This window comes from Furipterus horrens, unplaced genomic scaffold (genome assembly GCF_987537825.1).
Source record: "Furipterus horrens unplaced genomic scaffold, mFurHor1.1.pri manual_scaffold_5, whole genome shotgun sequence".
NCBI classification, from domain to species: domain Eukaryota; kingdom Metazoa; phylum Chordata; class Mammalia; order Chiroptera; family Furipteridae; genus Furipterus; species Furipterus horrens.
In genome coordinates this window covers 163,906,774-163,932,709 of record NW_028327175.1, presented here as the reverse complement: position 1 = coordinate 163,932,709, position 25,936 = coordinate 163,906,774, and the positions used below count along the sequence as shown (strand labels likewise).

The 25,936-nt window shown below is 35.7% G+C and overlaps 1 protein-coding gene across 1 annotated transcript in view; it reads right to left on the bottom strand.

The window, feature by feature from the left end:
- The window catches only part of ADK (adenosine kinase), a 648,653-nt gene that overhangs the window by 524,767 nt on the left and 97,950 nt on the right, over positions 1–25,936 (bottom strand). The window lies entirely within an intron of this gene.

Here is a 25,936-nt window from a genome sequence, read left to right as displayed (position 1 = left end):
GGAAAGAAGGAGGGGGAGAGGAAGGGGAAAAAAAAAAGAGGAGGGGAAGAAAAAAGAAAAAAAAAAAACAAAAAAAACCCCACTATATCTCTAATGTGTTCTATATAATCTTTTCTTTTCATCCTTCCTTTTTAATCGTTGTTTATCTGTGTGTCTAGTTTAGCCCTCCTTTTACTCTAAATAAATACAATATAATTACCATATAAATCCAATACAATACAATCCTACTTTCTTACTACATTCTGCATTCTTACATCCTTTTCTTCTAATTTTATGAACATATAATGTAAATATTACCTACTGGCTTGCATAGTCTCAACTATTATTAATCTATCATCCCCTCTATCAAAAATCTTATTTTTCCTCCCTAAAAACAACTCTTATCTATTTTTCTTATAGTATAAAAGCTCTAATCCCTTTATATTTATATTAATACTGGCTCGTTGGCTGACGATAGCGGGATAGAGGGTGGGGGATATTTTTGAGGGTGTGGGTCTCCTGCCTGGGCTGTGTGTTTATGTTTCTAACAGCATCTCCACAAAAGAACTCAAGACAAAGTGCATAGAGTGACTCTCAATCAACTAGCCAGAAGGAAGATCCTACCAAAGAACATTTGAAATATAACCAGACAGCATAAACAAACGACATAAAGGGTAAATCAAGAACATCAGGCACAGGAGATCAAAGAGACTGCACCACTGAAACCCCCAGATCTCCGATAAAGAATCTCACACCACAAAGGAGGAAAGTCAAAGCAGACCATCACCCAAAAAATAAACACAAACAAGAAGAATCCAACATGGTAAGACGCAAAAATAACCCCTCAATGAAAAGAAAAGAGGAATCCTCAGAAAGAGAGGTAGATGAAATAGACATAGCCCAAATGTCAGACATAGAATTCAAAACAATGGTGGTAAAGAAGCCAATATACTCGACAACCTTAAAAACAACTATGACAGCCTCCAAGGAAGTTACCAGCAACTCCAAGAAAATTACAGGGAACTTGCAGAGAACTACACCAGCATAAAAAAAGACACAGAAACTATTAACAAGAACCAGGAAGTAATGAAGAATTCAATCTCTGAACTGAAAAACACAGTAGAATCAGTCAAAAGCAGACTAAACAAAGCAGAGGATCGGATTAGTGAGTTAGAAGATCGTCGGCAGCCGTCCGTCTCGAGAGACGATGCTGTAGCTTCTTAAGAGTCTATCTGCACCGCCGAGAATGGCTGTGCAGTCCAACTCGGGAGTGACACGGTATCTGTCTCCTCCCGTGTTGAATCGACATCTTGCGATGACGCTGGAGTGTCCTCTCCAGTGGAGCTGAAGCTACAGAGCCTGGGCAGGGTGATATGGAGGGTCTGCTGTTGCCCATGCAGCAGACCCCCCCTCTCTTCGCAGCTGAAGGATCCAAGGGAAAGACGGAGTCAATACAGCTTGGCTTCAGGTGCGCCGCAGGAGTTGCCGGTGTTGACTACAACGTCAAACCGCCTTAGGGACTCCGGCTCCAGATTTTCTGTCGGGGTTTACTCCCTTAGCCTTTCCCCTGAAGAGGTATGCCGCAAGGCAGCGGAGGTTTTTTGGAATCAGAGTTTTCCTTCTCTGGAGTTAGAAGATAATGTAGAGAAAAACTCCCAGACAATACAGCAAAATGAAAAAACACTAAAAAAGTATGAACAAGATGTAAGGGAATTACAGGATAGCATGAGAAGAAATAATATCAGGATCATCGGAATTAGAGAGGGAGAAGAAAAGGAGCATGGAATAGAAAAACTGATAGGAGAAATAGTGACAGAAAATTTTCCGAACCTGACGAGAGAAAAGGTTATACAAGTTCAGGAAGCACAGAGAGTTCCAATGAAGAGGAACCCCCAAAAACCCACTCCAAAGCACATCATAATTAAAATGGCAACATTTCAAGACAAAAAGAGAATCCTAAAAGCAGCAAGAGAAAAACAGCAAATAACATACAAGGGAGCTCCGATAAGGCTATCAACTGGTTTCTCAACAGAAATACTACAAGCCAGAAGGGAATGGTCAAAAATATTTCAAGCAATGAAAAACAAAGGCCTACAACCAAGAATACTCTACCCAGCAAGGCTCTCATTCAAAATAGAAGGTGAAATAAGGAGTTTCTCAGACAAAGGAAGACTAAAAGAATACATCTCCACCAAACCAGCATTGCAAGAGATGCTAAAGGGAGAGTTCTAAGAAAAAAGAAAAAAAAGAGAGAGAGAGAGAGGAGAGGAACAGAGGTACAAAGGGAAATGAATAAATACACGTCAATAATAACCTTAAGTGTAAATGGATTAAATACTCCAATTAAAAGACACAGGGTAACGGAATGGATAAGAAAACAGGACCCACATATTTGCTGTCTACAAGAAACACACCTCAAAACAAAAGATGTACACAGACTGAACGTAAAGGGATATAAAAAAGTATTCCAAGCAAATGGACCGGAAAAAGAAGCCGGGGTACCAGTCCTCATATCAGACAAAACGGATTTCAAAGCAAGGGCAATAAAAAGAGACAAAGAAGGACATTTCATAATACTTAAAAGAACAATCCATCAAGAAGATATAACATTGATAAACATATATGCACCCAACATAGAAGCACCCAAATACATAAAGCAAATACTAGAAGACCACAAGAAGGATATCAACAAAAACACACTCATAGTAGGGGACTTCAACACTCCATTATCAACAATAGACAGATCATTAAACCAAAGAAACACCAAGGATATACAGGCATTGAACAACACACTAAACCACATGGACTTAACTGATATATATAGAACTTTCCACCCCAAAGAAGCAAAATATAAATTCTTTTCAAATGCACATGGGACATTTTCAAAGACAGACCACATGATAGGACACAAAACAAGCCTCAACAAATTCAAGAAAATTGAAATCATATCAAGCATCTTTTCAGACCACAATGCCTTGAAACTAGAAATCAACCTCACAGAAAAAAATCAGACACCCAAACTCATGGAGAATGAATAACATGCTATTAAATAATGAATGGGTTAACAATGACATCAAAAAAGAAATCAAGAAATTTCTAGAAACTAATGATAATGAGCACACAACAACCCAAAACCTGTGGGACACAGCAAAAGCAGTCCTGAGAAGGAAGTTCATAGCAATACAGGCATATCTGAAAAGGACAGAAGAATCTCAAATAAAAAACCTAACCATAAAACTACAAGAACTAGAACAACAACAACAAACAAAGCCTAGGGCAAGTAGAAAGAAGGAAATCATCAAGATCAGGGCAGAACTAAATGACATAGAGACTAAACAAACAATCCAAAAGATCAACACAACTAGGAGCTGGTTCTTCGAAAAAATAAACAAAATTGACAAGCCTCTAGCCAGTCTAATCAAGAAAAAATGAGAGAAGATCCAAATAAACAAAATCAGAAATGAAAGAGGAGAAATCACGACTGATACCACAGAAATACAAATGACAGAAATTACTACAGACAACTGTATGGCAAGAAATTTGACAATCTAGAAGAAATGGACAAATTTCTAGAAACATACAACCTTCCAAAACTGAATCAAGAAGAAGTGGAAAGTCTCAACAGACCAATAACAAAGAAGGAAATTGAAACAGTAATAAAAAATCTCCCGGCACACAAAAGCCCTGGACCGGATGGCTTCACAGGCGAATTCTACAAAACATTCAGGGAAGAACTAACTCCTATCCTCCTCAAACTATTCCAAAAAATCCAAGAAGAGGGGAAAATCCCAAACTCTTTCTATGAAGCCAGTATTATTCTAATCCCAAAACCAAGTCAAGACACAACGAAGAAAGAAAACTACAGGCCAATATCACTGATGAACATAGATGCTAAAATCCTCAACAAAATATTGGCAAACAGGATCCAGCAATACATCAAAAAGATCATACACCACGATCAAGTGCGATTCATCACAGGGATGCAAGGATGGTTTAATATTCGCAAATCAATAAATGTAATACACCACATAAACAAAACGGAAGACAAAAACCACATGATCATATCAATAGATGCAGAAAAAGCATTTGATAAAGTACAACACCCATTTATGATGAAAACACTCAGCAAAATGGGAATAGAGGGAGCATACCTTAACATAATTAAGGCTATATATGAGAAGCCTGAGGCCAACATCATACTCAATGAACAAAAACTAAAAGCATTCCCCCTGAATTCAGGAACTAGACAAGGTTATCCACTCTCTCCACTCCTATTCAACATAGTGTTGGAAGTCCTAGCCACAGCAATCAGACAAGAAAAAGAAATAAAAGGCATCCAAATTGGGAAAGAAGAAGTAAAACTATCATTATATGCAGATGTCATGAAAGTACACCTAGAAAATCCTATAAACTCCACTAAAAGACTACTCGATATAATAAGTGAATTTGGCAAAATAGCAGGGTACAAAATAAATATACAGAAATCTAAGGCATTTCTGTACACCAACAATAAAATATCAGAGACAGAGGCAAAAAAGAAAATATCATTTACTATAGCAACAAGAAAAATAAAGTACCTAGGAGTAAACTTAACCAAAGAGATAAAAGACCTGTACTCTGAAAATTATATAACATTGAAGAAAGAAATTAAGGAAGACACAAATAAATGGAAGCAAATAACATGTTCTTGGATGGGAAGAATCAACAACATCAAAATGGCCATACTACCCAAAGCAATTTACACATTCAATGCAATCCCTCTTAAAATACCAATGACATATTTCACAGACCTAGAACAAATACTCCATAAATTCATATGGAACCAAAAAAGACCCCGAATAGCAAAAGCAATCTTGAGACAGAAGAACACAGCAGGAGGAATCACAACACCAGATATCAAACAATACTACAAAACCACTGTGATCAAAACAGTCTGGTACTGGCATAAGAACAGACATATAGATCAGTGGAACAGAATAGAGTGTCCAGAAATAAACCCAGGCCTCTATGGCCAACTAATATTTGATAAAGGAGGAAGGAACATAAAATGGAGTTAGAAGAGCCTCTTTAACAAATGGTGCTGGGAGAACTGGATAGAGACTTGCAAAAAAATGAAACTAGACCACCAACTTACACCACACACGAGAATAAACTCAAGATGGATCAAAGACTTAAATGTATGCCATGACATCATAAAAGTCCTAGAGGAAAACATAGGCAAGAAAATTTCAGATATCTCACATAACAATTTCTTCACGGATACATCTCCTAAAGCAAGAGAAAGAAAGGAAAAAATAAACAAATGGGATTACATCAAACTAAAAAGTTTCTGCTCAGCAAAAGAAAACATCAGCAAGATGGAAAGGAAACCAACCATATGGGAAAACATATTTGCCAGTGACATCACAGACAGGGGACTGATTTCCAAAATATATAAAGAGCTAATATGACTCAACATCAAGAAAACAAACAACCCAACTAAAAAATGGGCAAAGGACCTGAACAAACCCTTCTCCAAAGAGGACATACAGAAGGTCCACAGACACATGAAAAAATGCTCAACATCGTTAGCCTTCAGGGAGATGCAAATAAAAACCACAATGAGATACCATTTTACACCAGTCAGAATGGCCATCATCAACAAATCAACAAACAACAAGTGCTGGCAAGGATGTGGAGAAACAGGAACCCTACTGCACTGTTGGTGGGAATGCAGACTGGTACAGCCACTATGGAAAACAATATGGAATTACCTCAAAAAATTAAAAATGGAACTGCCTTTTGAACCAGCGATTCCACTACTAGGATTATACCCGAAGAATCTTGAAACACCAATTCAAAAGAACTTATGCATCCCTATGTTCATTGCAGCACTGTTTACAATAGCTAAGTGCTGGAAACAACCTAAGTGCCCAACTATAGATGAGTTGATCAAAAAACTGTGGTACATTTACACAATGAAATACTATGTAGCAGAAAGAAAGAAGGAACTCCTGCCATTTGCAACAACATGGATGGAACTAGAGAGAATTATGCTTAGTGAAATAAGCCAGGCAATGAAAGAAAAATACCATATGATATCACCTAACACAGGAAACTAAAGAACAACACAAACAAAGGAACTAAATAGAGCAAAGAGCAGAATAGCAGTCAATGGGGGGGAGGGGGGAGGGAGAGAAGGGCGATAAGTAAGGGAGGGGTTTAGTCAAGGAACGTGTATAAATGACTCATGGACATGGACAACGGGGAGGGATATGATTGTTGGAGAAGGGGTGGGCTTGGGGGGGGAGCAATGGAGTAAAAATGGGACAAGTGTAATTGAAAAACCAAAAAGAAAAAAAGAAAAAGCTATCTAAATAATTTCCTTTATATTATAACACTATCAATAATACTTGGCATGACAAAATTACTCTTTTATGTAACAAAAAATACAGAGCATCTGCTATATGTAAAGTACTATGGCAACTGCAATGAAGGAAACTAAGCAGGAAGAACTTTATACTCTCACAAGAGACCTGATATATACTCCAAAACTATAATACAAAGTTTTAAAAAAGACAAATGGTATGAAGCAAGTTAAAATAAAGCAGTATGGTTGTTCATAATCTTAAGTGTATCATGAGGATGATGTTAATATAATGATTAAAATGTTCATTCACAAAGTCTAGGAACACAAGAAAATATATTATCTACATACTAGCCTATAGAGTATGCTTCATTCACTGAATTCAAAGCAGTATATGTACCTTTCCAGAGGAAAAATTCAAATGTAAAAAATAAAAGCAAGTTTAATCCCTAATTTTGCACATAGCAATAATATTATTGTTGGCATGATCAACAATGATGCTGGCCAATAATTTTAACCATACCTACATACCTTTATGCTTCAGACACACTACATCTTCAGACACACTACAAACAGTGATAACATCATAAAAGTAAATACATTAAAATCTTAGAAACACTGATTGAACCTATGAAAGTATATTTCATTAGCTAGCCATTTTAATATAGTAATGGGTGGCCATTCAATTGCAGTATCTAAATGAATAGTGGACCACACAGTTGCTTTCTTCCTAATATACAAATTAATTTACAAGAGTCATCTTTTTCCTTTGTAAAAATAATGAATTCAAGCCTAATTTTCTCTCCTTTATTTGGGAAATATTCAAGAACACATAAAATAATCAAATTGTTTCCCTTAATTTGTAAATAACTCTAACTCAGTAATGTTAGTATTGTTTATTTGAAAATGTAAAGAAAACTGAAACACAAATTTTGGTTATACACACCTCCTTTTACAAATAATTACACTTTTATGCACATAAAGTTAAGATAGTTAACAGGATTTGCATTATGTCAAGCTTTAAAAGAATATCTAGTTAATATCTTTAGCTAAATAGAAGGTTCTCTGTCATATATTCCTTTAAGGTAAATACCTTTATTAAGATAAAATACAGTAATGAAGATAAGTTTACATTATACTTCTTTCCACTGAGCTTCAATACCCCCAAAATATTAGGAGATATTCTATACACTTTTTAAAAATTCTATGCTCATTTATCCTCATTTTCACAGACAAAACAGGTGAGATAGCACCATCTGGTGGGTATCACCTTTTGAAAAACTGAATAACAATAGGGAATTATTATAGGGTACTGTGAATGAATAATGAAAACTAGCTTGATTAGCAAGCAAATGTATACTTGAAAACTGAACCCAAGTTGCAGTGTTGTTTTGTTTTTTAATAACTGACTGAGACAGTAACCATTTTTGTAATGCCATTAAGAATAAAATCTTGAAGTTTAGCTTTATGATCTTAGCTTTAAAAAGAAGTGTCAAATTTTAATACAAAAGTAACATATTTTTGATATCTTACTTTTCAATGAAGACGATAAGATGTGAACATAATCTTCACAAAAGAAGGTGTTGTCTGTTATTTATGTCTATTTTAGGGCTGATTTTGTTTTAAGTATGTATGTCTAAATAACCAACTATGATTAGCAACGCTGTTCTCAAGGTTTATTGACAATAAAAGTTTTCTAAGTCCTAACAGTGTGCTAAATAATGAACAAAACATAACTGAAGCCAATGAGCTAAAGAGATATGTAACAAATAAAAAGGAACATAGACAAACTGAAGACAAAATCAGAAATAAAGTGAATTTCATAACAGACTCTTAAAGAAAAGCAGGCTCATAAAAGAAAAACAAAATGTAGCATATTTATTAGGTGCCCTTCTATCTAAAATGATAATAATTAAATATTACATTTTTCCAGTAACTACTGGTTAAACATACACTATGTTACAAACATACAAAGCTGTAAACCCATTTTCTCTGGCGAGTACAATGTAGCTATCATATTTCCCCACTGAGCACCTTCTAGATGCAGCATTTCTTTTTGTAATTTAAAGAAAGTGAACATCTCAATTTACACAATTTTTAATTAAGGTAATAATGGGTTCATCTCTGCCCTTGCACTAAAGTGACAATAAACTCGCAAGAACAATACTTTTAGTGAAAAAGTCCATATTATGTTGAAGTCTTTAAAGTAACAAAAATATTGATGGCTGAACCAGAACACCAAAGAAAATCTAAAACCAAAGCCTGAGGAAAAAGAAGGCAAGGAAGAAAGAAAAAGCAAATCAGTTAATTTGCAGTCACCAAAAAACTCAGAATTTTCTGGAGACATGAGCTATACATCAATGTTAAAAAGCAGAGAGATGAGAATAAGTCTACACATTGAGTGGTAAAATAAACCTTGTCTCACACACATGCACTCCCCTCTTCTTTTTCCCTTTTCTGCCTCTCTATACCCTCCCCACTTCTCCCTTTGTCCCCCTTATTTGACAACAAATAATATGGAATGATGAAATCAGCATGGAAATAAAATTATGCTCTAGAAATGTTCCGATAATTAACTCTATTTTTAATAAAAGTAAATTATGAATCAAAGTCTTTTTTATATTTTACTAGACCATTAAATAGAAAGAAACCAGAATCATTTTAAATTGTCTAAAAATCTTTCTCTAGATAAAAATTAAAATACTATCATTTTGGATTATGTTTTAAAAGCTAATATCCTTTTCTTGAAATTCCTAAATCATCACTTTTTTAAAATTTAACTTCCAATTTAAGTAATACTTACTTCATAACCCATAGGCATTTAATTTGATTCAAGAACATTTAATAAGCTGACCTATGTACTACAGAGGCAGAAGTGCATATGAAATAATCACAGAAAGTTCAAGAAGTTCAGTCTAATATGGAAGGCAACGTAAACAAATTATAGTACAATAACAGAAACAAATTTATTAGAGGTGAAGGGGGAACTTTCTGGAAGATGCAGCTTTGAGAAGATTCAAAGTACAGAAAGGTAAAAGGAGGTATATATGACATATGGATAAGGTAAGGCACCTGAAGGTTCAGAGGGAAGAAGTATAATTCGCAGGATGATAAGAAGGGCAGATACTCAAAAATTAGATATTTGCTCTGACATTTAGATAGGTCATAAGAAGTTATTTCTGGCAATAACTCTTACTGTGAGCATTATGCAAACTCAGGGAAAACAATTATGAAAATGCACATATAATTTTAGAATATTCTTTATAGATCACAAGTCTAAGGTAAGAACAACAAAAAATTTCCTCATTTATAAAACTAACAGAGGACAGTAAATTATTATTATAAATTAAGATTTCAAGTCAGTCAACAAATACAAAAGCCTACTAAGTATTAGGAATACAAATGACAATTTCTGCCCCTAACAAATATTTAATGACTTTCAAATACCTGATAAGATGTCCTATTGAAAAAATAATAAATTTATACAATGCTAATCCCTGAGGGCATAATTAGAATGAATAAGAAAAACAAGTAATAAAGATGAAAAACATAACAAGAGTTAAAAATAATATGGAAGTCTTTAAGAGAGGCTAAAAATTACCCACTTCTCAGGAATATTGTAAATTACATACTATTATCTTTAAGGAATTGCTACATTAATACTTTTATTTTCCAGGTCTTATATATTAACAAAAAAAGGAATGAAAAGAATAAACATACACAAATATTATGAAAATTACATTTACAAAGTTTTTCATGTGCAAGGCAAACTGAATTTTTGTGGTTTGGTTATTATAAACTGATTCGAAAATAACTAAATTAGAATATTTTAATTATACGCTCACTACAAATATTAAACAATCTTAAACATAATAAGGAGTAGAACATAACATTTCATCTCACTTTTTCCAGAGATTACTGATTTCTACATCTATTCTTTCTTCAAGGTGGATTAAGACCCATAGTCATCTCTTTCATCCATGGCTAATCTATACCTTTTTGCATAGGAAATAATACAGTATTCTTCATTTTATGAAGACCTAATGCTACCTTTATTAAAGGACTGAGTAAAATAATTCCAAACAAGTAGTTGAGTAATAATTTATAACAGTCTGGAATAGAATTCCCCAGACTATTAAGACTTTAAATCTAAACAAAAACAAAAAAAAACCACCACAACTACCACAACTGTACAGTCAAGTGTTGCCTAATACGGAAATACATTCTGAGAAACGTGTTGTCATTGGGCAATTTCATCATTGTAGGAACATCATAGAGTATATTTACACAAACCTAGATGGTACAGCCTACTTTACACCTAGGCTATATGGTATAGCTTATTTCTTTTAGGCTACAATACTGAATATAGCATGTTACTATACTGAATATTGTAGGCAATTGTAACAGTGGTATTTATATATCTAAACATTTTAAAAGTACAGTAAAAATATGGTATAAAAAATAAAAAGTGGTATACCTGTATAGGACAGTTACCATGAATGCAGCCTACATGAGTGGAAGGTGCTCTGGGCGAGTCAGTGAGCGGTGGGTGAATGTGAAGGCTTAGGACATAACTATACACTACTGTAGATTTCATAAACATGTACCCTTAGGCTACATTAAATTTATTAAAAATATTTTTCTTTGTTCAATAAGTTAACCATAGCTTACTGTAACCTTTTTTACTTTATAAACTTCTAAATTTTTTAAACTTTTCAACTCTTTTGTAAAACACTTAAGCTTAAAACACAAACACTGTACAGCTATACAAAAACATTACCTTTGTTTATATGCTATTCTATAAGCTTTATTCTATTTTTACATTTTTATTTACTTCTATGTTTAAAAATTAAGACACGACACATACATTAGCCTAGGCCTACACAAGGTCAGGGGTCAAGATCATCAACATCTCTTCCACATCCTGTCCCTCTGGAAGGTCTTCAGGAGCAATAACAGGCATGGAGCGCTCATCTCCCATGATAACAGTGCCTCATCCTTATAACACCTCCTGAGGGACCTGCCTGAGGCTCTTCTTGAGGAGATGTCACTCGTCTCAGAAATATGTCCACAGTAGTTTGCTTGATTTGTTTCTTTTTTACACCATAGATTTGCTTGTAAGCAGATACTGTACCATGAATATTTTTCTATTAGTAAGAACTTTTAGACTTCCAGCCAAGATGGAGGCATAGACCGACACGCTTTGTCTACCTCTACAACTAAGAAGGATTACAGCTAATGCAAAACTAAAAATAATAAGAAGTTCCTGAAAATAAAGCTACATGGAAGTCCAATGTATGAAGTCATAAACAAGTGGTGCTCGTCCAGATGGGTAGGAAGTGCAAGCTCGTGGCTGAGAGAGATCAAACTGTGCTGGAGGCGGCAGCTGCAGTGGCGAACGGCAGGACCTGGAAAAGTACCCAGAGGCTGTGCACCTCTTGGAGGGGGCCTCCTCCAGCTACATGGGGATCCGGAGCACCAGCCAGCCAGGGTTTGAATTAGTCATTGTTTGGAGGATACAAATAGATGAAGATGGGAAGGTTTTGCCAAAGCTGGATCTTCTCACTAAAGTGCCACAGCAAGCCCTGGAGTTGGACAAGAAGGGAGTAATAGAAACTGCTCCTCTCAGCTTCCGAACCCTGCTGGGCATGCTAGGCACTGAAGTGCCTCTAGAAAGCCTAATAAGATTGCTTTGTACAGAGAAAAACTACTAGTTCCCAAACAATAACACCTCGGAGTCAGATGCTAAAACAAAAAGAACTTTTAGTGTTGGGATCCATGTTTCAAACTTTTTAAGGAGCTTCTTGAGGTCTGTAGAAACTTCTGCTAAACCCTTCACTCTTGAGTTTTGTTGGGGACTGTTCTTTTTCTCTCCTGCAGTTTCCTTCTCTCCTGCCTCTTCTTCAGCTATGCATTCCTGTTCCAGTTCCAACAACTCCTCATTAGTTAGTTCCTCAGCAACCACCTCTAGGAACTCCTTGATGTCATCCTCATCCACACCCCAGTTAAAGTTGTTTGCCATTTTTACAACCTCTCATCCTTGGTGAATCTCTTGAAGTCAAGGACAAACCCCTTGAGTTTCTCTTCCACTCATACGCTCCTTGGTGACATCATCCCAAGCCCAAGCACGTTTCTGGGTGCAGTCATAGATGTTATAATCCTTCCAGAAGAGTATTCTATGTCTTCCTCAGTTGTAGCAATAGACAGAGCGACAGTCCTCATCAGGTAGTAGACCTTAAAAGCTGCCATAACTCCTTGATCCATTTGTTGGATCAACGAGATGGTGTTTGGAGGGAGAAACACCACTTTGATATTGGGATGAAGACACCAAAAAAAAAAAAAAAAGGATGTCTGGGAGCATTAACAACAATAAGCAAAATCATAAAAGGTACCTTACTAACCTATGAGTACTTCTCAATTTCACTGACCTAGCAACTCAGGAGGTCATCTTATTGTTCCTGTAGTTCACTGGCAGGGTGTGCTTACTGATATGCCTGAAGGCCCCAGGGTTCTCACTGGGCCACATCAAAAGGGTTTCCATTTGTAGCTTGCAACATCGTCCCCAAGCAAGACTGTTATCCTGTCCTTAAAAGACCTGAAACCTGGAATTGACTTGGCCTCCTTATGGATAAGTCTTTTCATGCATCCACTTTCAAATAGGGAGGTTTCATCTGGAATATTTGCTCTGGCAAGTAATTATCCTACACAATAAACTTATCTACAGTTTCCAAAAATTCTTCAGCTGCCTTCACATCAGCACTCGCAGACACACCACTCACCTTCACATTATGTGATGAATGGCAACTCTTGAATCATTTAAACCACTCAAAGTTAGCCATAAATTCAACATCGTAGTCAGGTCCAGCCTTTTCTTTCAATGTCGCAAACAAACTTTTTGCTTTGGCCATGATTATCCTGGTGTTGAAAGGGATATGCACCTGTGTCTGGTCTTCAATCCAGGTCATTAGAAATTTCTCCATATACATATGACCTCTCCTAATACAGGAAACTAATGAACAAACAGGTAAAACAGAACCAGAGGCATGTAAACAAGGAACAGACTGACCAGTGACAGGGGAATGTGGGGTGAAGAAGGGGAAGGGTCTAGTCAAGGAACTAGTATAAATGGCCCATGTACATGAACAACAGGGTAGGGAGTGACTTTGGGGGTGGGAGGTAGGCGGGGTAGGGGAAAGCAATGGGGTAAAATGGAACAACTGTAATAGAAAAAAAAAACAATTTAAAAAAGTTTCTCCATGTCAGCCAGATTTTTGTTAGTCTAGCTGAATTCAATGAAGCAGATCTTAACAGCTTCCATCACTTTTTGCTCTTCAAGGTCATAGTAATGGTGGAATGGGACATGCCTGAATCACAAGCAAAAACCATCATTGATTTTCCACCTTCATCATCCTAAATCCCTCTAAATTTTATTTCCACATCAGTCACTCAATGTGGCCTCTTACTAGCAATACTAGCAGTGGATTTTATACACTAAGGGGCCATAAACATAATAACAAGATGACATCAAGCACAAGAAAAAGTGATGCAATCAAGAGATGCAGTAAACACAAGATATATAACAACATACTATTTACAGCAAACGTCTTCTATAAATAGAAAGAATAGACTAAAATAATGATAAAACTATAGTAAATACTATACTATAAACCAGTAACATAGTTGTTTACTATCATTATGAAGTATTATGTACTATGCATAGTTGTATCTGCTATACTTTTATATGACTGGCAGCACACTGGCATCACCACAAACACATGTGAAATGCATTTGCTACAATGTTACCTGGTGATAGAAATTTTCAGCTCCATTATAATCTTATGGAACCATCATCGCATATGTGGTCCATAATAGACAGAAATGTCATCATTGTTATGCTGAGCATGGCTGTATTATAATGATGTTTTCAGGAGGCAGTAGAAATGTGACCAGTTTCCTCATTTTGATCTTCCAAAAATATGCAGCATCTCTTCTTAAATGTAAATATAAAGCAGTAACCAAAGCAGCAATTTATATTGCATATAATATTTCTGAACGTATTTTTCTACCTTCCTTGGTTTAGAGACAGTAAATAACTTTGTTTATTTTTAAAGGTGTCCTGCTGTGTTGCTGAGGATGAAATCAAAGAAGAAGCTGAAAATTAAATCAAGACAAAAGAAAGCAATACTTCCCATTAGGCCTCTTAAGTATGTATACCCCCTTTCAAATCTGTAGATAACAAGAAACATCCATGCTTTAAAAAATATTCACTCAATTCCACACATCTTTATGTCAATGAATGGGCTTAGGTTTTATATTTTTTAAAAGTTTGATTTTCTTCAATGTGCACAGTAATAAGGAATAAAGATTATCACAAAAGATAGTGTTGGGAAATCTCTCACTCAGGCAGTTTATAGGCATGGCCCTGGTTGCTGTGTTCCCAGGAAAATCTGACAGGCCATTTCTTTAAACACCATAAGTATTACACTGTTAGTTCTCAAATCAACAGCCATTTCCCTTTTCCAATGGAACGCCAAATTTTCTTCAGTTATTAGAGGGTGTTGTGCTTTAGTCTATGGAATGACATTTGATTTGAATAAGCCAAATCATGATAATTCTATTTTCTTTGCCAGTCACTGGTTTAGAAAGGGGAGTATGATATAATGGAAGCCAATGGTAAATTGAGGAAATATCTTCTGGGATAATTCTGGAAAAGCCCTTCTTGCTCTTAAAAAAAGACCACAAGAAGAGATCTCCAAGATGGTGGCATAGGGAAACACGTCTCACTTCCTCACACAATCACATAAAAATTACAACTAAACTATAGAACAGCCATCCCTCAGAACCTGCACAAATTGAGTTGAATGGAGGTCCTACAACCATGGAATTAAAGAAGAAACCACATCCATTAGACTGGTAGGAGGGGCGAAGACATAGACAGGCTGAACCTACACTCACGTTTGTCAGATAAAAATTGAAAGGGATATCTCAGGAATAAGAGGTGCCAGCCCCATACCAGGCCCCCCAGCCCAGGATTCCAGTACCAGGAAGATAAGTCCCCATAGCTTCTGACTGTAAAAACCAGTGGAGATTGAGTCGGTGGAAGAAACTGCTGGAGTCTCAGGCAGCTCCTCTTAAAGAGCCTGCACACAGACTTACTCAGACTCACTCCCGCTGAGCTCCAGCACTGGGGCAGAATCTTGAAAGACACCAGAGGCAAACAAGGAGGAACTGAAATGTACGGCATCAGGGTGAGAGCTGGGGGACAGCTTTCTCCAAGACGGAACTGCTGGCAGAGGCCACTGACCCTCTTCAGAGCCCTCCCCCACAGAGCCACAGAGCACAGTGGGCACCATATCTGAGACTTCATCAACTTGGCTCACAATATTTTCCCTGCCCTTGTGATTCCCTGAACTCTGCTGCACTCAACTTACAGGCCCACCCAAGTGGTTAACAGTGCCTTTTCCATACAAATGACTTGTCTTGGCTCATGCTTCTGATCTTCCTAAATCCTCTCAAACAAGCAACAACTGGCCTCAACAAGCCCCTATACCAAGGTAAGTGGCCTCGGGCCTATCACTAACAGCAGCTGGCCTTGGTTCACAGCCTGGCCTCGCTAGGGCACCTCCAAGACCAGCATAAGAAGCAGCCAGCTGCAGACCACTTTATAGCTTATGCCAAGTGGCCCCAGACAGAACACAAGTGGGCACCAGAACCCTGATGAAGTAAGCCCTGTTCTGTGGGGTGGGCCACTGCACAGCTCATCCTCCACAGAAGGCGGAGGTTGATGGTCAGTAGTCACAACCAGTCCTTGTAGCTGACTCGCCTGGGTAAATCCCTCCCATTAACCTGCCAAGCAATCAAGGCTCACTACAAGAGGAAGATGTACTCAGCTAACATGGAGGGTGCACCTCAAGTACCCAGCTTGGGTGATACGGGAGGCAGTGCCACTGGACTCCACAGGACACCTACTACATTAGGCTATGCTACCAAGACAGAGTCATTAGCAGCTCTACCTGATACATAGAAACAAACACAGAGAGGCTGCCAAAATGAGGAGACAAAGAAACATGGCCCAAATGAAAGAAAAGATCAAAATGCCAGAAAAAGAACTAAATGGAGATAAGCAATCTATCAGATGCAGAGTTCAAAACACTAGTTATAAGGATGCTCAAGGAACTTAGTGAAGACCTCAATAACATAAAAAAGATTCAGTCAGAAATGAAAGAGACACTAATTGAAACAAAGAACAATTTACAGGGAAACAACAGTAGAGTGGATGAAGCTGAGACTCAAATCAATGATCTGGAATATAAGGAAGCAAAAAACAACCAGTTAGAACAACAAGAAGAAAAAAGAATCCAAAAAAACGAGGATAGTGTAAGCAGCCTCTTGGACAACTTCAAGTGTTCCAACATTTGCATCATAGAGGTGCCAGAAGGAGAAGAAAAAGAGAAAGAAATTGGAAATCTATTCAAAAAAATAACAAAAGGAAACTTCCCTAATTTGATGAAGGAAACAGACATGCAAGTCCAGGAAGCACAGAGAGTCCCAAATAAAATGGATGCAAAGAGGACCACTCCAGGACATATCATAATTAAAATGCCAAAGGTTAAAGAAAGAATCTTAAAAGCAGCAAGAGAAAAGCAGTTAGTTACCTATGGGGGAGTTCCCATAAGGCTGTCAGCTGATTTCTGCAAAGAAACTTTGCAGGCTAGGAGGATTTGGCAAAACATGTTCAAAGTCATGAAAATCAGGATCCTACAGCCAAAATTGCTCTACCCAGAAAAAGATATCATTTAGAATCAAAGGGCAGATAAAGAGCTACCCAGGCAAGAAAAAACTGAAGGAGCTCATCATCACCAAACCATTATTATATGAAATGTTAAAGGGACTTACTTATGAAAAAGAAGATGATCAAAACTATGAACAATAAAATGGCAACAAATACATATCTATCAATAACTGACTCCAAAAAAACAAATTAAGCAAACAAGAAGAAAAGAGACAGAATCATGGATACGGAGAGCATTTTGATGGTTGACAGATGGAAGGGAGTTTGGGGGGAATGAATGAAGAGATGAGGGCATTAAGAAGTACAAACAGGTAGTTACAGAAAAGCCATGGGGATATAACAGACAGTATAGGAAATGAAGTAGACAAAGAACTTACTCGCATGACCCATGAACATGAATAATGGGGGCAGGGGGGACTGCCTAAGGGAGTGGGGGATGCCGGGTGGAGGGAGGCAAAGGGGGAAAAATTGGGACAACTGTAATAGCATAATCAATTTTATATTATTTTTTAAAAAGAAATATTCAAAGTGATGAAAAGCAAGGACCTCCACCAAGATTACTTACTCTATCCAGAAAAGCTATCCTTTAGAATCGAAGGGCAGATAAAGAGCTTCCCAGACAAGAAAAAGATAAAGGAGTTCATCATCACCAAACCATTATTATATGAAATGGTACAGGGACTCATTTAAGAAAAAAAGAAGAGCAAAGCTATGAACACTAAAATGGCAATAAATACATATTGGTCAACAATTGAATCTAAAAAACAAACTAAGCAAACAAGCAGAACAGAAACAGAATCATAGATAGGAAGAATGGTTTGATGGCTGCCAGATGGGAGGAGGGAATGGGGGAATAGGTGAAAAAGTAAAAGGATTAAGAAGCACAAATTGGTAGTTATGTAACAGTCATGGGGATGTAAAGTACAGTATAGGAAATGGAGAAGGCAAAGAACTTATACCCAAGATCCATGGACATGAACAGAGGTGTGGAGGTTGCCTGAGGAGGGGAGCGGAGACGGGTGGTGGGGGAGGCTAAGGGGGAAAAATTGGGACAACTGTAATATCATAATCAATAAAATATAATTTTTTCAAAAAAGACCATTTGTAACCATGAGGAGTATCAGCCTAAAAGACATTGAGAATGATCAGCAGAAAAACATAAAGACCCAACTGCCTGATGATATTCCTGAAGCACTGAATTAACCAACCTTTATCTCCTATTTGTTGTGTTAAATAATAAGTTTTCATTTATAGATTATGTCATTTTGTTTTGGATGTCTCTTACAAATAAAGGCGTAATACAAATAGTATATAAATTTCCTGACTTTAGAAAGAACTAGTACTGAAAAGACTTATGTCCTCATCTACTACATATTTTAAAAGAAGAAAAAAGTCTAATTAAAGAAGCATAAACTTGGCATAAGAACATTCTTCCAGATCCAGACCTAGGAGGGCAGTCACAGACATTATCCCACATTTTATCACCAGTACAAGATGGCCACTTGAATCAGAGGCACTTATAAAGTCAATCCAAATGCTGGAAAAAAAACAAAGTTTTTTGTTCTCTCCTGAGAAATGTTTAAGTTGGTAATATTTAAGGAATAATGAAAGAGGCACCAAATTATATCTTAGAAGTCAACCTGATTTTATTAAAGGAATCGGCTGTGAAATTTGATTACATTCATAAAGAGATAACTGAGATTAAAAAAAAAAACTGACCATATCATTTCCCATATATGTGAAATCTAAAGAACAATGTAAATGAACACTCATCAATAACTTACTTTTAAATCATCTGAAACTTAAAAAAATGAAAAAATTATACAAATAATCCCTATATATTCTTCACCTGTGTTTATTTAATAGTAATATTATAACACAATTCAACTTATCTATCTCATTATTAATATGTATATAAACTGTTGATTATTACTCGTAGTTACTGCTGAACCATCTGAATGTGTTGCAGACATCAACACACCTCCTCCCAAATACCTGAGTGTTATTTCCTCAAAAGAAGACCACTGCATGACCACACAGTACATTTATTAATTCAGGATGTTTAACATTACTGCTATACTATTACCTAATCTACAGCCCATATTCAATTTTGCCAGAAAGGTCCTTCACAACACCCACCGTCCCTCTCAGGATATAATCCAGGATCTTGCATTACATTTAGTGCTTAGTTTCTTTGGTTTCTCTTATTTGGAAATGTATGTGTCTTTATATTTCACAACAGTGAATCTTAAAGAGTACAGACCAGCTGTTTCATTGAAATTGGGTTTGTCTGATGTTTCCCTCACAATCAGATTCATGTTTTTTTTAATTTGTAGGGATACTACACATGCGATATTCTGTTCTTCTCAGTGTATCACATCAGAAAAACACATGCCAACTTGTATTTGAGACAATTTCAAGTGGCAAACATTTTTTAATTTGCTTTATATTTAAATAAATGTTTAAAACTCATTATTAATAACATGAGGTTAATTTCTAAGTTAACATAAAGAAAATTTTAAATAATATAGGAAGCACTTAACATTGGAAAGCACTACTATATGTGGGACACATTGGTTAAACCAAATTCTAAATGACATGGACTTACTAAGTATCCAATAACAAAGTAAAAGAAGTCTACTCCAGATTTCTTCCAAGACTAATAGAAGATGGGTTAGTTATCCTTAAATATTGTGAAAAGGTAACTGATTAAAAAATAAAAACTGCCTTGGCCAGGTGGCTCGGTTGGTTGGAGTACTGTCCCATACACCAAAAGGTTGCAGGTTTGATTCCCAGCCAGGGCACATACCTAGATTGCAGGTATGTACAGAAGGCAACTGACTGATATTTCTCTCTCACATTGATATGTCTCTCTCCCCATCCCACTTTCTCTCTCTAAAATCAATAAATGTATCTTCAGTGTGACTCAGTTGGTTGGACGTCATCCCCCAAAGCAAAAGGTTACCAGTCTGATTACTGGTCAGGGCACATGCCTCATGCAGGTTCAGTCTCTGGTCGAGGTGTGTTACGAGAGGCAAGTGATCATTGTTTCTCTCTCACATCAATGTGCCCTCTCCCTCCTTTTCTCCCTCCTTTCCTCCCCTTTTCAAAAATAAAAATTTTTTAAAGATAAAAACTACAAGAACCCCCAAGAAAATATTTATGTATCAATACAAACATTTCACTAATATAGGAAAGCAATATTACTATTTCAAGGGCATAATATTTGTGTTAAAAATAACAAAGGGTGGATTTGTTATATTAATAAAAATGGTTCAATTCTATTTTCAAACAATTCTCTGATGTCAAATTCAATCAAGGTCAATGAATTTAAAAGGAATAAGAATCATCCTTGAATATTTTTGTGCCACCATAATGCATGCAAGTGCTTGTGTAAACTATATCGTATTTAAACAGAATAATAAATGTTTGGTATTAACAAAGGCTTTAAAGATAATTATCCTACAAAATTGTTTAAAAGTCTATTTACGCATGAGCCTAACAATGTCGTTTAATCCTACTTAGAGGGGAGTACAGTTAAATTTTTGTAAATTGAAAGAACATAAAAACTTCAGTTGTTACTTATCCTCATTATTATGTTATGTATGTACATAGTCCTTAGTTTTATCATCAGCTAGCCCAAGTTTCTAAATTCCATCTTGAAAGCCAGTCACATTTCCTCTGCCCTCATTCAAGTAGGGAACACATCTTTGAAGAGTTAATTACACTATTTAATATTTAAATATAAAATGATTTGAGAAAGAACAGAGAAAAAGTGATGGTAAAAGAAGTATACATCCACACTCCCACAAAGGGATATTGGTGGTAGAATTTGGTAACGAAAGATCTTCCTTGCAAGAACATAAATTATGCAAGTTGTATACATGACGCATATTTTCTGCATTTTTTGGGATATTGCGAAAATAGTTCTTTTGCTCTTTCTACCATGCAGTATTTTTTGTCTCTTTTCTGAAAAAAAAAAAATCCTTTAATGAACATTTTCCCATCCAATTCAATACTTTTTTTAATTCTGGGAGAAAAGGATAATTGCAAATATGATATATAGAATCCAGTTAAACTACAAAACTATTCTTTAACCAAATTTCCCATCAGGCTTTTTTCTACCTCCTATGATCTTATCCAACATGGACTTAAAGACCTAGAAATCACAAATCTCCCTGGCCTTCCCAAACAAAGCATTAAAGTAGTAGGAATGTTTAAGGAAAGTAATTAAATTTCATATATGCTATTAAAATTTAATATATGCAAAGTGAGACATTTTCATAAAGGTAATATTTTCAAAAGAAAAACACTTGGAAGTGATTAAGATATAAAGTAAAACTTAAAAGAAAATGTTAAAATCTATTCTGGATGTTTCAAAAACTTTGCTAAATAATTGAAGAGTCAAGTTGCAATCTTAATGAAGTTCTACAGAGGGAGCTAGCACCACAAGAATAAATTTAAAACACAGAGAACTTCAAGAAAATACCTAGACTGCTGGAAATACTGGATTTCTGTTCAGTAACATGAGCTCAGATTATCCTCTAAGATTTTACCTTACCCATCAAAAATACAGTATTACCTACAAACTATGGTGTATTTCTAGTAAACCATATTAAAACTTATAAAATATAATACCCATCATAAATATATTTAAACACTTTATGAAATACGTATATATGTTTTAAATAATATTCCCCTAAAAAAGTAAAAAGTATTTTTTTCCTAAGTCACTGAACTTAGACAAAGTAGAAAGCAATAAAAAAAAATCTAAAAATCAAATCACAGTATATCCTTTCCTGCTATAAGTTAGATTTTCTCCAAGCTTCAGTTTTCTATGAAATGAGAGTAATTATATCTACCTCAAAGGCTACTGTGAAAATTAAATTAGAGCATAAAAGTAATAATATAATGCTCTCTTTTCTTGTTCTTTAATACACAGTGTTATTTAATTGCTCGATATTTTCCAAAAAGAAATAATTAAGTATATTCAGTAGAGAAAGTGTTTTCAAGAATTAGATTAGTTGCTAATAGATACTAAAAGTTTCCCAAAACTGCAAAATCCACATCATTCCCCAAAAGTCTAACTCAACTACAAAGGGGATACAGACAGTGTTGGCATACTCTTACTTTATTTTTCAGGTGTATCTGTCATGGCGTCATCCTCAAAACATTCCTGTTTGTTTTAGACCAAGGGAAATAGAATTCATCATACCAGCAGTTTCTGTTCTCTCCATTCCATGTTGATTGACCCCACTGAATATTCTCCCCATAGATATCACATAGTGAAATACTGTCAAGCAAATTGTTTATAGCAAAGGACCAATGAGCTACACATGGACAGCAAAGCTCTGAATAAAGTTCCAGGAAACACCTTAATGCTTCCCTCCCCCCAAAAAATCAAAGAGGTAGGAGAGAAAAGAAGACCATTACCCTTCTTTTTTTCTAAAGAGTTTTATGCTAGAAACTCAGCAACTATACCCATAGAGAATTACTGAATAAACTAAAAAAGAAGTAGCTAATTAAAGAAATGATTTGCTAAATGGATAATAATAAATAGCAAAGCACTAATGTAAACTCAGAATGATATTTGAAAGACATCTTCTCCAAGAACAGAAGCCAGTTCGAGAGGTTTTTATAAACATCATCATACTCACAAAAACCTATATCACAACTAAGCTTTACATGATTCTTCATAATTCAAAACTTTTTCATATGTATAATTTCATCTAATCCTTTTCTAATAAAATTATTGCTATTTTACAAATAAGGATATTAATTCAGAAGATTAAGATAATAACCCAAGTGATATAGTTCTATAATGCGTTGATTAGAACTACATTTCCCAGAATTTCCTTCCCTTTGTGGTTCAGGTTAGCATTAATCACAGGATGATTTGTATATAATTTGGGAGTTCCAAGTAAAGCAGCTGCCATTTCACTGCAAAGGTAGTTGTGGGACACTGGTCTGTATGGTATTTGAAACTGACTGCTGCTTTGAGCCGGGACTAGCATAGGGGCCCATAAGCCTTAAAGACAGCTGGTTAGCATGCCCCAATTGCCACACTACCATTCCCACTCTCCAGAGGACCTTAGGAAAAAAGATATATATGCGATGTGCTCTTTGACACTAGTAAAGCCTGCTCTGCCTGCCCTGCTTTGTATAACTCTAAATCTATATCAACGGAATGTCTAACTCCAGGAGTGTAGTCTAAACTTTCGCAATGTACTCTGGCCCTAAAAGTCTGAACCAATTATTACTACATGTTGATTCTCACTTGTCCTTGCTAATGATAGTTAGGAAGCAGGCTGCCTCCTCAAGTCATGCATTTCTGCATGTAGCCAACCTAATAAAAACTCGGACCCAGGGAAGGTCTGGCAGTGTCCTCCACCGAGAGGCACTCCTTTTTCCTCAGACATTTTGCCTCTGAGTCAGTCATTTCATCCGCGTCAAGACTCTGCAGGACAGGTACCCCGCAGGTAGTTATTGCATGGAGGTGGTGAAAGACAGACACAAAGATATGGGCAGTTTGTCCTTAGTTATCCCCACTCTAACTCCAGCTCGCCTTCCCAACCAGGCCCAAGCCCATCATCACCAGAATGTCACTGAAAACCCACAGAGGTGGTAGGTGCAAAGAACCAACAACCCACCATCCCCCTTCACAGTTCCTCCAGCGGCTGAACGTGCTTACCTGCTTCTTAAAAGCTCCAATTCTTTAATCAACAGCAGAAGTGGTTAGTAACTTTTCTCTGATCATTTTTGGACCTTTACTTCCCCAGTTTTTCCCCCACGTAAATATGATTTAATTCCTATAAGACCTAGTTAAATCTTAAAATAATTTCTTGTAGCAAGTTCTTCTCCTTTATGACAAGGTTAATAATTTTAAACAATAAAATATTTAAGCAAATCTTTCAGATTTGTAATCCAGGTATAACAGATATAAAAAATAAATAAAAACTATGAAATCCTAGAATTTTAAAGTGAGAGGACAATCAAAACTTCACCAAAAGGGATGAATTCTAGTTACCTGAGAATATGGAATATGTATAAAAGCCTGAAGTAAATTCAATCAATGCTGTTTTGGATTCTCACAAAAGTCACCTAAGGGTATTAATAAAAAAGGAGCAAAGAAATCTAACACAGCCTCATAAGCAAAAATGGTAAATATTACTATAAAGAGCTTTTTAAAGATTAATTTTAAAAGCCATATAGTTAATGGTTAACTTACAAGGATCAGACTATATATAAAAGTAATCTTAAAAACTTTTCTCATGTAAAAGGCATTTATTTGTAGCTTAGGATGAAATTTCCAATGGGAGCATTATACACAGACTCAAACAACTCTGATCAAAAAGGATCATTGTGTTCTAGAGAAAAGGGCTCTAGAATGCTCAAGAAAATGAGGTTAAACAAGAAAAAAGTATTTTAAAACTATTCCACATAATATGTGGTTGTGAAATGTATGAAGTAACTACATTATTTATGGCTATAAATCTGACTTATTTCATAAACATCTCTAAAAGCTTTTAGAACCAAGTTGGCCAAAATGCTTTGTATTATAGCCTCTTCCTGGAAGAATGGAAAATGTCTTGTATTTCAAAGTCAGGAATAAATAGTATTTGATGATTGCCTTCAATTCACTCAGTAGTAGGTCTGAGGAAGTTTCTAAAACCATATACAATATTATGAAATTAACCAGTCATTGAGTCTTCATATAGCTATTGAGTTCATTTTAATGAGTTACTGAGTCTTGCAATGGGTATTAATCCCTTTTATATATATAAAAAAAAAAAAATCACTGCATATTTAGGGAGCTGCTTGGTGTAACAGAAAAAGCACTAAAATGGGAATCTGGAGACTTGATTTCTGGTCCAGCACTTGTCATTATAGTGTAATCTGTACAAGTCATCACTATAAATTTCACTCAATTTCATTACAAATTACAAATACTAGTTCTAAAGTTCAGTTCTAGATTCAAAGTTCTATAACTTAAAAGATATGGAAAAAGTGACCTTTGAGAAAGAAACCATAAAAATATTGTACTTATTTATGAATACCGAAAAACAATAACCATTTAACCTTGTTGGTCCTAGATGTTATTTCGATTTTGACTTTCTGCTTGCCAGGAGTTTTTCCTACTTTTTCATTAAGCAAATACATTTTGCCATGCACAAAATCTATTAGCTTAATAGGCAATCAGTTCTTACAAAATAACCTTGAGGTTTTCAATGAACTGCTAAATAACAACAGTATAATAATGTATATAAGAGCATATCAGATGTTACTGATTGTCTCTAACTGCTCTTAACATATTCTTAAACATGTCACTTAAAAACTTATAAATCTCCCCTGCTAGTTTAGAAATTGGGCATTGTTCTCTAAAAAGTTATAATTTTTTACACTACACCAAAGATCATGGTCTATCTAACAATGTCCCTTCCAATACTCTGGCATCATACCCCTTGCATAACTCATTTATTTTCTCCCATTTCATCATAATCATAAATTGAAAAAAATACAAATATAATTATGGCAAGACAAAATTCTAAAACTTAAAGAAGAGTAATTTTGAAAAAATAATTAATTTTGACATAAAATAGTCATTAAAGAGAATTCATTCAACATCAGAAGTGAAAATATACCTCATATCTAGTACAGCAATACATTGCTTATAAAAATTCACTTTTTATCTTGGCAGTTATCTTGAAAAGTCAAGTAAATAAATGTGAATTTTTTAGAGGTTTTCCCCATGCCTTACATAGTACAGCCAACTGAAAAATATCTTCAGCTATCAAGTTACTCCTGACTGTCTTAAACTT